Genomic DNA, 12735 nt, shown 5'->3' on the forward strand with positions numbered 1-12735 from the left:
CTTCCTCAAACACTGCCGTTGCCATGGAAACCTGACCTGAAACTTATTACACTGCTTGTGCAGCATTGAGCATGTGCGAGATCTGCAAGGCTGAAATCCAGGAAGAAATACAGTCTGGCTTCAGATGCCCACACTTCAGATGGTCACAGTCTGCTGCTAGTTTATAAACTTTCAAAATGCTGTAATAACCTAACAAAACAGACCTTAGTTTACAGACCAACTTTACTGAATACATTAAGCTTGTGTATTATAGGGGTATTTTTATTTAAAAAGTGTAATTTTGGCCGGAGCACCACTTTAACCACTTGCTTACTGGGCACTTAAACCCCCCTCCTGCCCAGACCAATTTTCAGCTTTCAGCGCTGATGCACTTTGAATGACAATTGCGCGGTCATAAAACACCGTACCCAAATGAAATTTTTATCATTTTTTCCCCACAAACAGAGCTTTCTTTTGGTGGTATTTAATTACAGCTGGGAGTTTTATTTTTTGCTAGACAAACAAAAAAAGATGCAAAAAAAAAAAATCACGTTTAATAGTTTGTTATAAAAGATCAGACAAGATCAAGAGCATTTACGGTGATGTGGCTGTAGGCGACCTTGCTGGCCACTCTCAACCCTCTTGACAAACGCCAAGATGGCCACTTCGGCAAATCAGTAGAAAAATATAACAGGTTGTCGACGCTAACAACATATAAAAAAAAGCCTATGGCCCCTGGTATTCCCATGAGGTCTCCCATCCAGACACTAAGCAGGCCCGACCCTGCTTAGCATCTAAGATCAGACGAGATCGTGCGCATTCAGGGTGATATGGCCTTTGGTGATCTTTCTGGCCACTCTCAACCCTCTTGACAAACGCTAAGATGGTCACCTCGGCAAACAAGCAGAAAATTAAAACTTCGTCGACGCCAACAACATATTACAAAAAGCCTACGGCACCTGTTATTCCCAGACGGTTTCCCATCCAGGTACTAATCAGGCCCGACCCTGCTTGGCATCCGAGATCAGACGAGATAAGACAAGATCGAGAGCATTATGGGTGATGTGGCCGTAGGCAATCTTGCTGGCCACTCTCAATCCTCTTGACAAACACCAAGATGGTCACCTCAGCAAACAAGCCGAAAAATAAAACAGGTTGTCGACGCCAACAACATATTGTCAAACAAACTTCCCATTTCATTGGAATACCCGTTCATTAACCTACCTGGGAATCCAATTGCCAGCTGCACTATCCGACTTGTATGCACTAAACTACACCCCGTTATTAAAAGGTATCTCTAATAACTTAACCAAATGGTCCCCAGAAAAATTCTCCTGGTTTGGGAGGTCGGTGATACTGAAAATGAACGTCCTACCCAGAGTTCTATACACCCTTCAGACTATCCCGATTAAACTTCCCCGGACATTCTTTGCACTATATCGAAAAGATGTGTACACAATTCCTGTGGGCCGATCGACACCTTGGACTAAGCTTTCATAGACTGACCGCCCCTAAATTGAAAGGGGGCATTGGCCTCCCGGACATACAGAAATATTACCACGCTTGCCACTTATCACGAATAATCTATTGGAATATTCATTCCAAACAAAAAGCATGGGTTCTTCTTGAAAAATAAAAATAAAACAGGACATTGACGCCAGTAACATATTAGAAAAAAGCCTATGGCACCTGGTTTTCCCAGGCGGTCTCCCATCCAGGTACTAATCAGGCGTGACCCTGCTTAGCATGCGAGATCAGACGAGATCAGGCGCACTAAGGGTGATGTGGCTGTAGGCGATCTTGCTGGCCACTCTCAACCTTCTTGACAAACGCCAAGATGGTCACCTCGGCAAACAAGCAGAAAAATAAAACAGTTCGTCGACGCCAACAACATATTAAAAAAAACCCTACGGCACCTGGTACTCCCAAGCAGTCTCCAACCCAGGTACTAACCAGGCCCGACCCTGCTTATCATCCGAAATCAGACGAGATTGGGCACATTCAGGGTGATGAGGCCTTAGGGGTTCTTCATTACCCCTCTCAACCCTCTTGACCATTGCCAAGATGGTCACCTCGGCAAACAAGCAGAAAAATAAAACAGGTTGTCGACGCCAACAACTTATTAAAAAAAAAAACGACAGCACCTGTTATATTCTGACGGTATCCCATCCAGACCCGACCCGGCTTAGCTTCCGAGATCAAATGAGATCAAGCGCATTCAGGGTGAGAGTGGCCGTAGGCAATTTTGTTGGCCACTCTCACCCCTCTTGACAAACCCCAAGATGGTCACCTCGGCAAATAAGCAAAAAAATAAAACAGGTCGTCGACGCCAACAACATATTATGAAAAGCCTATGGCACCTGGTACTCCCAAGAGGTCTCCCATCCAGACACTAAGCAGGCCCGACCCTGCTTAGCATCTAAGATCAGACGAGATCGTGCGCATTCAGGGTGATATGGCCTTTGGTGATCTTTCTGGCCACTCTCAACCCTCTTGACAAACGCTAAGATGGTCACCTCGGCAAACAAGCAGAAAATTAAAACTTCGTCGACGCCAACAACATATTACAAAAAGCCTACGGCACCTGTTATTCCCAGACGGTTTCCCATCCAGGTACTAATCAGGCCCGACCCTGCTTGGCATCCGAGATCAGACGAGATAAGACAAGATCGAGAGCATTATGGGTGATGTGGCCGTAGGCAATCTTGCTGGCCACTCTCAATCCTCTTGACAAACACCAAGATGGTCACCTCAGCAAACAAGCCGAAAAATAAAACAGGTTGTCGACGCCAACAACATATTGTCAAACAAACTTCCCATTTCATTGGAATACCCGTTCATTAACCTACCTGGGAATCCAATTGCCAGCTGCACTATCCGACTTGTATGCACTAAACTACACCCCGTTATTAAAAGGTATCTCTAATAACTTAACCAAATGGTCCCCAGAAAAATTCTCCTGGTTTGGGAGGTCGGTGATACTGAAAATGAACGTCCTACCCAGAGTTAGCTTCCGAGATCAAATGAGATCAAGCGCATTCAGGGTGAGAGTGGCCGTAGGCAATTTTGTTGGCCACTCTCACCCCTCTTGACAAACCCCAAGATGGTCACCTCGGCAAATAAGCAAAAAAATAAAACAGGTCGTCGACGCCAACAACATATTATGAAAAGCCTATGGCACCTGGTACTCCCAAGCGGTCTCCCACCCAGGTACTAACCAGACCCAACCCTGCTTAGCATCCGAGATCAGACAAGATCGGGTGCATTCAGGGTGATGTGGCCATAGGCAGTCTTGCTGGCCAATCTCAACCCTCTTGACAAATGCCAAGATGGTCACCTCGGCAAACAAGCAGAAAAATAAAACAGGTCGTCGACGCCAACAACATATTTAAAAAAGCCAACGGCACCTGGTATTCCCAGGAGGTCTCCCATCCAGGTACTAACCAGGCCTGACCCTGCTTAGGATCCGAGATCAGATGATATCTAGCGCATTCAGGGTGATGTGGCCTTAGGCGACCTTGCTTGCCACTCTCAACCCTCTTGACAAACGGCAAGATGGTCACCTCGGCAAACAAGCAGAAAAATAAAACACAAATTAAAAAAAGCCTGCGGCACCTGGTATTCCTGGTGCCACCTGGTGATGTGGCACCGGCTCTAGTAGAGCAGCCATTTACTATTTACATTGCCTATGAAATCTGCTCTGTTGGGACCATAGAGCATATGCGCAAGGGGAAATCACTGGCAATGCATTCTACACTGCTCCAAGGTGGGCATACTAATGAGCAGCAAACGGGTAGTTAACAGCATTATATACAAACAATGCTACAGTGGGCTTGGGAGGGGGTCCTGTCTAAATCCTGCTCTAGCAAATGGGCAGCAAGTGATATCTACGTGCATTGTGCCTGAACCCTACTCTGTTTTTGCTTGCTACTGGCTACACTATACATGGACATTAATGAATAGTTTTCATTGAAAACTTTCATATGGTTTAAATTATGGACGTTTAAACCTATTTGTGTGGGAATGGCATGTGTCATACCTTTTCCCCTATGGAGAGAAGACATCTTGACCCAGTCCCTAAAGTCTGAACCAAGAATAGGGCACGTTGATTTTGGCCTGGCCAAAGTTTGTTGGCTGTAGTATGGTGCCCTCATACTCTAACCAAGAAAAGCTAAGAACCATTCCAAGATCAAAACACAGAATTCCCAGGAAGAAAGGATGAACAGTTAGAATAGGATCTGCCATTCGCTTCATAAGCCATAACCAAACATTTGGACTGCCTGCCATGTTGCCCTGGAAGCAGTTGGAAGAGAGACTGAATCAGATCTAGCCCGGCCTTCTCAGAGGAATGAGCACTCTTCCGCCAGTCCAGCACGAACTGAGATTGACCCAGTCCCTCAGCCTTCTACTTCAGAACAACCTAGCAACCAGACTAGAGGCTTAATTATAGCTTACAATTGAAATGTAAGATGGTCTTCCAACAGCTGCCCTTTACTTCCAGAGAGCGGGGGCTCTCTGTAGACTTTCCCAAGAGGGATCAGACTGAAATCCCTGCTCTTTCTTATTCCTAACTCCATCCAGCAATATTTTTGGGTCCACAAAATTCAGTGGGTAAACCCAAGCAATGAGTTCTGATTAAAGCTCATAACTCAGGCAGTTGATTGAGCTATATACTTTTTCATTCCTAACGCAGTCAAGCAATATTTTTGGGTCCAGAAAATTCAGTGATGAACCCAAGCAATGAGTTATGATTAAAGCTCATAACTCTGACACAGCTTTTATAGCATGTTAGACAATTTATTTTATCATCCTTAACCACCTAAGGACCGCCGCATGGCAATGTACGTCGGTGCAATGGCACCGACAGGCACAAGGGCAGCACAGTGGTGTAGTGGTTAGCACTCTCACCTAGCAGTAAGAAGGGTCACTGGTTCAAATCCCTAATCCCAACCCCAACACTACCAGCCTGGAGTTTGCATGTTCTCCCAGTGCCTGCGTGGGTTTCCTCCAGGTAATCTGGTTTCCTCCCACAATCCAAAGACATGCAGGTAGGTTAATTGGCCTCTGTCCAAAATTGGCCCTAGTATATGCATGGGGACCTTGGATTGTGGGCTCCTTGAGGGTAGGGACCAATGTGAGTGTGCAATGTACAGGAATAGGGACAATTGTAGACACTCACACTGGATGGACTGGTGTCATTTTTCAACCTAACTAACTATGAAACTATGAAAGCATGTACATGTACGTGCTCGCCTTCCAGCGGGTGGGGGGTCCAATCGGACCCCCCTCCCGCTGGATGCGGCGGTCCGTTTCGCTTCAGGAGCGATCCAGGATGAGGGGATGGCCGTTGGTTTCTGGCCATCCCCTCTCAATCGCTCCTGGCGAATGAGAAGCTTCTCCCGCTGTGTATAGTAAACACAGGCAGGGTGGAAGTGATGTCATTCTCCTCGGGGCGGTCTTATTGACCAGACTACGAGGAGAACAGTGAAAGTAAGTGTGCACCAACACTACACTGACATGTAGGCACACATAGGCACACAAACCCCCCCTCCCCCTCCCAGTCACAGTGTCACTGATTGCAGTGATCATTTATTTATTGATCACTGCATTTAGTGTCAGCTGTGACAGTAAAAACTGTCAGGGCAGTTAGTGTTAGGCCCCAATAAAGGTTTAACCCCCTGATTGCCCCTAGAGTTAACCCTTTCACCCCCTTTTGCCAGTGTCACTAAGCGATCGTTTTTCTGATCGCTGCATTAGTGTCACTGGTGCCGCTAAGTAGCTAGTTTTTTTTAGGTTCACCGCCAGGTTTTTATAGCGCTAGGTACCCCGATATACTATCCAATAACGGTTTTAACCCCCTGATTGCCCCTAGTTAACCCTTTCACCCCCTTTTACCAGTATCACTAAGCAATAGTTTTTCTGATCGTTGCAGTAGTGTCACTGGTGCCGTCAGGTAGCTAGTTATTTTTTTAGGTTCACCGCCGGGTTTTTATAGCGCTAGGTACCCCGATATACTACCCAATAATGGTTTTAACCCCCTGATTGCCCCTAGTTAACCCTTTCACCCCCTTTTGCCAGTGTCACTAAGCGATCATTTTTCTGATCGCTGCATTAGTGTCACTAGTGTCGCTAGGTAGCTAGTTATTTTTTTAGGTTCACCACCAGGTTTTTATAGCGCTAGGTACCCCGATATACTACCCAATAATGGTTTTAACCCCCTGATTGCCCCTAGTTAACCCTTTCACTAGCGATCATCATATAAGTGTCACTGGTGGCGCTGGTTAGCCAGTTAGTTATTTAGGTTCCCCGTCAGGTTTTTATATAGCGCCAGGGACCCCCATATACTACCTAATAAAGATTTTAACCCCCTGATTGCCCCTAGTTAACCCTTTAACCAGTGATCACCGTATAAGTGTTATGGGTGACTCTGGTTAGTTAGTTTGCTTTTTCTAGCATCAGGGCACCCACCATTTATTACCCAATAAAGGTTTAACCCCCTGATCACCCGGCGGGTGATATCAATTAGGTTTTAGGGTCAGGGTCTGCATCGCTCCAGGCAGCGCTAGGTTAGTGCCAGTACCGCTAACACCTACGCGCAAAGCATAAACCTCCCGTAGTGGTATAGAATCTGAACAGATCAATATCTGACTGTTCAGATCTATACTAGCGTCCCCAGCAGTTTAGGGTTCCAAAAAAACGCATTGTTAGCGGGATCAGCCCAGATACCTGCTAGGACCTGCGTTTTGCCCCTCCGCCCAGCCTACCCAAGTGCAGTATCGATCGATCACTGTCACTTACAAAACACTAAACACATAACTGCAACGTTCGCAGAGTCAGGCCTGATCCCTGCGATTGCTAACAGTTTTTTTTGGTAGCGTTTTACATTTAAATCCGGAAGGCAGTGCTTGGTTTTCAGGGTCCCGTACGTGGCTAGGCTCCCAAAAATTCCCCCAAATGCGGTATCCCCGTACTCGGGAGAAGCAGCAGAATTTATTTTGGGGTGTAATTTCACTTATGCCCATAGCATGTGTGAGCAATATATCATTTAGTGACAACTTTGTGCAAAAAAAAACAATTGTAATATTCCTGCAACTTGTGGCAAAATATAAAATATTTCATGGACTCAACATGCCTTTTTTTTGTTTTTTTGTGCTATTTTGGCATTTTATGACCTTCGAAACTGTGATAGGTAGTGAGGAGTGAAATCAAAAATTTGCACCCTTAGAAATCCTGAAGGCAGTGATTGGATTTCGGGGTGCCGTACGTGGCTAGACTCCCAAAAAGTCCCACATATGTGGTATCCCCATACTCAGGAGAAGCAGCAGAATATATTTTGGGGTGCAATTCCACATATAACTATGGCATGTGTAAGCAATATATCTTTTAGTGACAACTTTTTGTAAACTTTTTTTTTGTGTCAATATTCAATCACTTGGGAGAAAAAAAAATATTCAATGTGCTCAACATGCCCCTCAGCAATTTCCTTGGGGTGTCTACTTTCCAAAATGGGGTCATTTGGGGGGGGGGGGTTGTACTGCCCTGCCATTTTAGCACCTCAAGAAATGAGATAGGCAGTCATAAATTAAAAGCTGTGTAAATTCCAGAAAATTTACTCTAGTTTGTAGACACTATAACTTTTGCGCAAACCAATAAATATACGCTTATTGACATTTTTTTTTACTAAAGACATGTGGCTGAATAAATTTTGCTCTAAATGTATGACTAAAATTGAGTTTATTCGATTTTACTTGTAACAAAAAGTCGAAAATATATTTTTCCTGAAAGACTCCATGGCAGCATACGTGTGGGTAGCCCCGCCTCCACGATTACCCAATAGGACCCAACTCCCATAAATCTTTGCTCCCATCTACTATCAGTGTTCCTTTTTTGTCTTCCCCAGTAGGACCAGATGGTTTCTTTCCTGGAAACAAAACTTCACGACGATCGATTGGCTGATTGACTGAGAATTTTTCCTCCGATAGGCCCTGACTGTTAAGCAGGGTATGGAGTGTATTTGCAGAGTAGCGCTGAAGAGAGGATTCCCTACCGGTCTGTGTCCCGTTGCTATGGGTGACCATTATCTGCTTGGAGGTGCAGTGTGTGTGTCCCAGTCCGTTCGGCCAGGTGATCGTTAGTGGAGTGGTGAGCCTTTTGTCTATCCATGGCAGCAATGTATTTGTGTGTATTTTCTCCTTTTCTGTTTTGTCTAGCGGTCTTCTCTATGCTGTTTGCGGTCGCTTCCGCTTTCCAGCAAACCTCTCTCTCCTAGTTCCATGTTATGCAGGCTTTCTGCGCATGTGCGAACCCGGTGTGAAACCGAGGCTTGGTTCCCGCGCATGCGCGCGAGCGCCTCGCATCTGACGTCGGTAATGACGTCACGGGCGCCACTTTTAAAAGGCTTTTAAAGCTGTCAGAACCCTGGGAATGTTTGCAGTGGTCGCAGCGACTTCCCGGGGCTGACAGTTTGGCTGTTTAAGGTAAGAGCATGCCCCTTAGGCTAGGGAAATGCTTACTCTTAAAAAAAATAATAAAAAAAATGCATTTTTCTTTTTCTTTGGTTTGCAGTACTTCTTTGATCTGTTGGTTTGTTTGGATATGGACGCCTTACTGCCTCCTAGTGGCCAGCCCGCTCATGTTAGGTAGGTTGCTAGCATTTATGGTATTTTAATGGAGAGAGTTTTGCATAGGTAGGATTGACTGTTTCTTTTTCTCTCTCTGTCTGTTTTGTCTTTACAGCCCTTCTGGGTCTGATCCACAGCTTAATACCTCTAGACGCAGTGGATCATCAAGATCACACCGCCATAAATCCTCTACCTTTAGAGGATACGGTATCTTTTAAAGATCCTTTGGAGAGGCGGATCGACTCAGACCTAAAAAGGATATACCTGACTTCTGGAATGGCTTGCAAACCAGTGCTTGCAATGGCAGCGGTATCTAAGGCCATAGAATCCGGGGCTGATTCCGTAGAAGAATTCCTGAGGGGTATTTCTATTGAAACAGCCAAAGACTCCCCTATTCAAGAAATCAGGATGGCATCTGCCTTTTTGGGGGAGGCATCTATTGATGTTATTCGCCTGATATCTCGGGATATGTTAGCAGTGGTCTCAGCACGCCGTGCGTTATGGCTCCGTCCATGGCTGGCGGATCCAGCATCCAAACAGGCCTGGTGCCGTATTCCTTTTGAGGGGACATCTTTGTTTGGTAACAAGCTGGATACTGCCATATCCCGGGCTACAGGTGAGAAATCTGGGTTTCTTCCCCAGGACAGACGTCTTCAAAATCAAAAGCGTCCATTTCCTAGAAGACAAGGCCCTGATCGTGCTAGGGAGGCGCGGAGCTATAGACCTGGTCGAGAATTCTCAAGGTCATGGAGATCCAGGCAGTCTTCTTTCAAAAATACCTCAAAAGGTGGTTCGTCCGGCAAGCAGGATTCAGCGAAATCCTTTAGAAATTGGGCCCGCTCAAACTTGTCAGGTGGGGGCTCATCTTCTCCACTTCAGGCATGTTTGGGCGGCCTCAATTCGAGATTTTTGGACAGTAAAAACAGTTTCCTCAGGTAACAAGTGGTGTTTTATCAGCACCCCAAGGCTAAGATTTATTCCCACAAATCTTCCAGAATCAGAAGAGAAGAAACAAGTCCTATTGACCTACGTGAACTCTTTACTGGATCAAGGCGCAGCCGTTCCTGTTCCAGAAGAAGAACGTGGAGAGGGCATGTATTCCCCTCTGTTTTTGGTTCAAAAGAAAAATGGCACATGGAGGCCGGTAATAGATTTGACCCATCTCAATTCCTTCATTTACAAAGAGAAGTTCAAGATGGAATCTCTGATTACCATCCAGCAGTCAGTGCATCTGGGGGACTGGATGATATCAGTCGACTTGAAGGATGCTTACTTCCATGTACCCGTAGCAAAGGAGTTTCAACAGTACCTCCGCTTTGCGGTAGGCAATCAACATCTTCAATTTACATGTCTTCCCTTTGGGTTAACAACGTCCCCACGGGTCTTCTCCAAAGTTCTTTTGGCAGTTGTGGCCTTTCTCAGAGTCAAATGTGTTCGTCTCCACCACTATCTCGACGACCTACTTCTGCTATCTCAGAACAGAGAGCAGCTCTTGAAGCACAAAGATCTAGTCATCTCCACTCTGCAAGAGTTTGGGTGGCTTCTGAACCTAGAAAAGAATCACCTAGATCCAACTCAGTCTCTCGTTTTTCTAGGAGCACAGTTCAACACGGTGGAAGGTACTATCGCCCTTCCAGAAGAGAAGGTGGGAGTCATACGAGACAGGATTCATGCAGCCCTTGCGTCATCCCATCTCTCGGCTCTCCAGTGTCTGAAGGAGATTGGCACAATGTCAGCCACCATTCCCATGGTAAAGTGGGCCCAGTGGCACATTCGTCCCTTTCAGAAGGGGTTTCTACAACAGTGGGACTTATCCAGCCAGACACAGCGCATATTCCTCACTCCAGCGATGAGGACGTCTCTTCTTTGGTGGCTGCAGGGGAAGAACCTGCGCAACCACCATTCAATGCCAGCAACAGAGGATGGGGTGCTCACTGCCTTTCGGATGTCGCTCAGGGCAGGTGGACATTTCCATCACAAAGAGTCGTCTCCAATGTTCTGGATTTGAGGGCGGCCTTCCAGGCGCTTCGGTCATTCCACCATCTGATAGCGAATGCCTCGGTCATGTTAAGGTTGGACAACACAACCGCAGTGGCTTACGTAAAGAAGCAAGGGGGAACTCGCAGCTGGTCTCTGTTACAGGAGGTGGAGCCAATAATGAATTGGGCTCAGAAGAATTTGTCCAACCTTTCTGCGGTCTACATCCCAGGTGTGCAGAATGTTCAGGCGGACTTCCTATCGCGTGTCGAGTTGGACAACAACAAATGGTCCCTACACAGGGAAGTATTCGATTGGCTCCTGACCTTAGGATTGTCCCTGGAGGTCGACTTGTTCGCTTCCCCGTGCAATCGGAAGCTTCCAAAATATTACTCAAGGTTCAGGGATCCTCAGGCATATGGGATAGATGCCCTCACAGAACATTGGAAGTTTCAGACAGCTTATGCCTTCCCCCCAGTTCCGGTGATCCTACAGTTCCTTCGGAGGCTCAGGATAGAGAAGGTGGAGATTCTTGCAGTGATTCCATTCTGGCCCAACAGGCCTTGGTTCCCTCTACCGCTGCTCCTCAGTTATCAAGAGCCAGTTCCCCTGCATCTCAGGCCAGATTTGCTATCTCAAGGCACAAGGTTACATCCATGCCCATCATGTCTGCACCTCAGGGTATGGTTTTTGAGAGGGAAAGGCTAGAAGCTCTTGGTTGTCCGGAAGAAGCTATTCCAACACTTCTCAATTCCAGACGAGGGAGTACTAACAGGGTATATGAGCGCATATGGTCCAAGTTTTCAGTCCATATGTCCTCCAGAGAAAATTCTTGCAGTTCTCCAACAGTACAAGACATACTAAGCTTTCTCCAAACAGGCCTTGATTTACCTTTAGCTATCAGTTCATTGAGAGTCCAAGTGTCGGCTATTTCAGCCTTTACGGGTATTTCCTGGGCAAACCATGCACTGGTACGACAATTCTTCAAGGGAGCTATCAGGCTCAGACCCCAAAGAAAACCAAGGTTTCCTAAATGGGACCTCCCTTTAGTGCTGGATTTTCTTTCGAACCTTGGAAAGGATCCTACAGAGCCTCTGTCCATAAGGGATCTCACTCTCAAGACCATCTTCTTGGTAGCTATAACCTCAGCCAAGAGAGTTTCTGAGATTAGGAATCTAGGTTCGGAGGAACCTTTTCTGACTTTCTTTCCAGACAGGGCAGTATTGATTCCCATGTTGGGATCGAATCCCAAAGTAACCTCGGTCTTCCATGAGAATCAGGAAATTGTGCTTCCCACTTTCAAAAACTCAGAGAGTCAGGATGTTCATCCTCTGGACGTAGGACACGCGCTAAAGCAATATTTGGAAGTCACAGCTCCTTTTAGGCAAACAAAATTTCTTTTTGTTCTCCCTCATGGCAAGAATAAAGGATTGCGAGCTTCGGCTAGATCTATCTCTACCTGGATCGTTCAGATCATTCAGAGGGCATACAGAGCAAAGGGCTTGGCTCCTCCTGAGGCATTAACGGCTCATTCAACGCCAAGTATTTTAACGTCGTGGGCAGCTTCTCGTCATGTTGCGCCTGAAGTTATTTGCAGAGCGGCCTCTTGGTCCTCCATTAATACCTTTGTTTCTCATTATTGTGTAGAGCCAGCGGCTCTGTCTTCTGTTAATTTTGGTTTTTAAGTTTTGTCGGTTGACAATGCTAAATAAACTTTTGTTCTTTGCTCGACATTTTGCCCACCCGGGTGTGTTTGGCGAGTTATTTCCCACACGTATGCTGCCATGGAGCCTTTCAGGAAAATGAAAAATGTATATCAAATACTTACCGTAATTTTCCTTTCCTGATAGGCTCCATGGCAGCAGGAGTTCCCTCCCAAATGTCTGAAGTAGGCTAGTTACGGAACACTGATTGTAGCCGGGAGCAAAGATTTATGAGAGTTGGGTCCTATTGGGTAATCGTGGAGGCAGGGATACCCACGCGTATGCTGCCATGGAGCCTATCAGGAAAGGAAAATTACGGTAAGTATTTGATATAAATTTTCAATTTTTTCTCGAAAATTTTCGGTCTTTTTCCATTTATATCGCAAAAAATAAAAATCGCAGAGGCAATCAAATACCATCAAAAGAAAGCTCTATTTGTGTGAAGAAAAGGACGC

The 12735-nt window shown here is 46.0% G+C and overlaps 1 non-coding gene and 7 pseudogenes across 1 annotated transcript; all 8 read right to left on the bottom strand.

Annotated features, from left to right (window-relative positions):
* Window positions 1-702: 702 nt before the first annotated feature.
* Window positions 703-821, bottom strand: LOC143959062 (5S ribosomal RNA; annotated as a pseudogene).
* A 105-nt stretch (window positions 822-926) lies between these two features.
* On the bottom strand, window positions 927-1055 carry LOC143958985 (5S ribosomal RNA; annotated as a pseudogene).
* Window positions 1056-1656: 601 nt separating this feature from the next.
* LOC143958996 (5S ribosomal RNA) lies at window positions 1657-1775 on the bottom strand (annotated as a pseudogene).
* A 108-nt stretch (window positions 1776-1883) lies between these two features.
* Window positions 1884-2002, bottom strand: LOC143959008 (5S ribosomal RNA; annotated as a pseudogene).
* A 325-nt stretch (window positions 2003-2327) lies between these two features.
* On the bottom strand, window positions 2328-2446 carry LOC143959040 (5S ribosomal RNA; annotated as a pseudogene).
* Window positions 2447-2551: 105 nt separating this feature from the next.
* Window positions 2552-2680, bottom strand: LOC143958986 (5S ribosomal RNA; annotated as a pseudogene).
* Window positions 2681-3148: 468 nt separating this feature from the next.
* Window positions 3149-3267, bottom strand: LOC143958958 (5S ribosomal RNA). Its single transcript, XR_013270167.1, has one exon. It is a non-coding gene; the product is annotated as a 5S ribosomal RNA (ribosomal RNA).
* Window positions 3268-3374: 107 nt separating this feature from the next.
* Window positions 3375-3493, bottom strand: LOC143959007 (5S ribosomal RNA; annotated as a pseudogene).
* Between the last annotated feature and the right edge of the window lie 9242 nt (window positions 3494-12735).

Source organism: Lithobates pipiens, unplaced genomic scaffold, assembly GCF_037356315.1.
Source record: "Lithobates pipiens isolate NorthernLeopardFrog02 unplaced genomic scaffold, aLitPip1_a1.2 Scaffold_66, whole genome shotgun sequence".
In the NCBI taxonomy this organism is placed as follows: domain Eukaryota; kingdom Metazoa; phylum Chordata; class Amphibia; order Anura; family Ranidae; genus Lithobates; species Lithobates pipiens.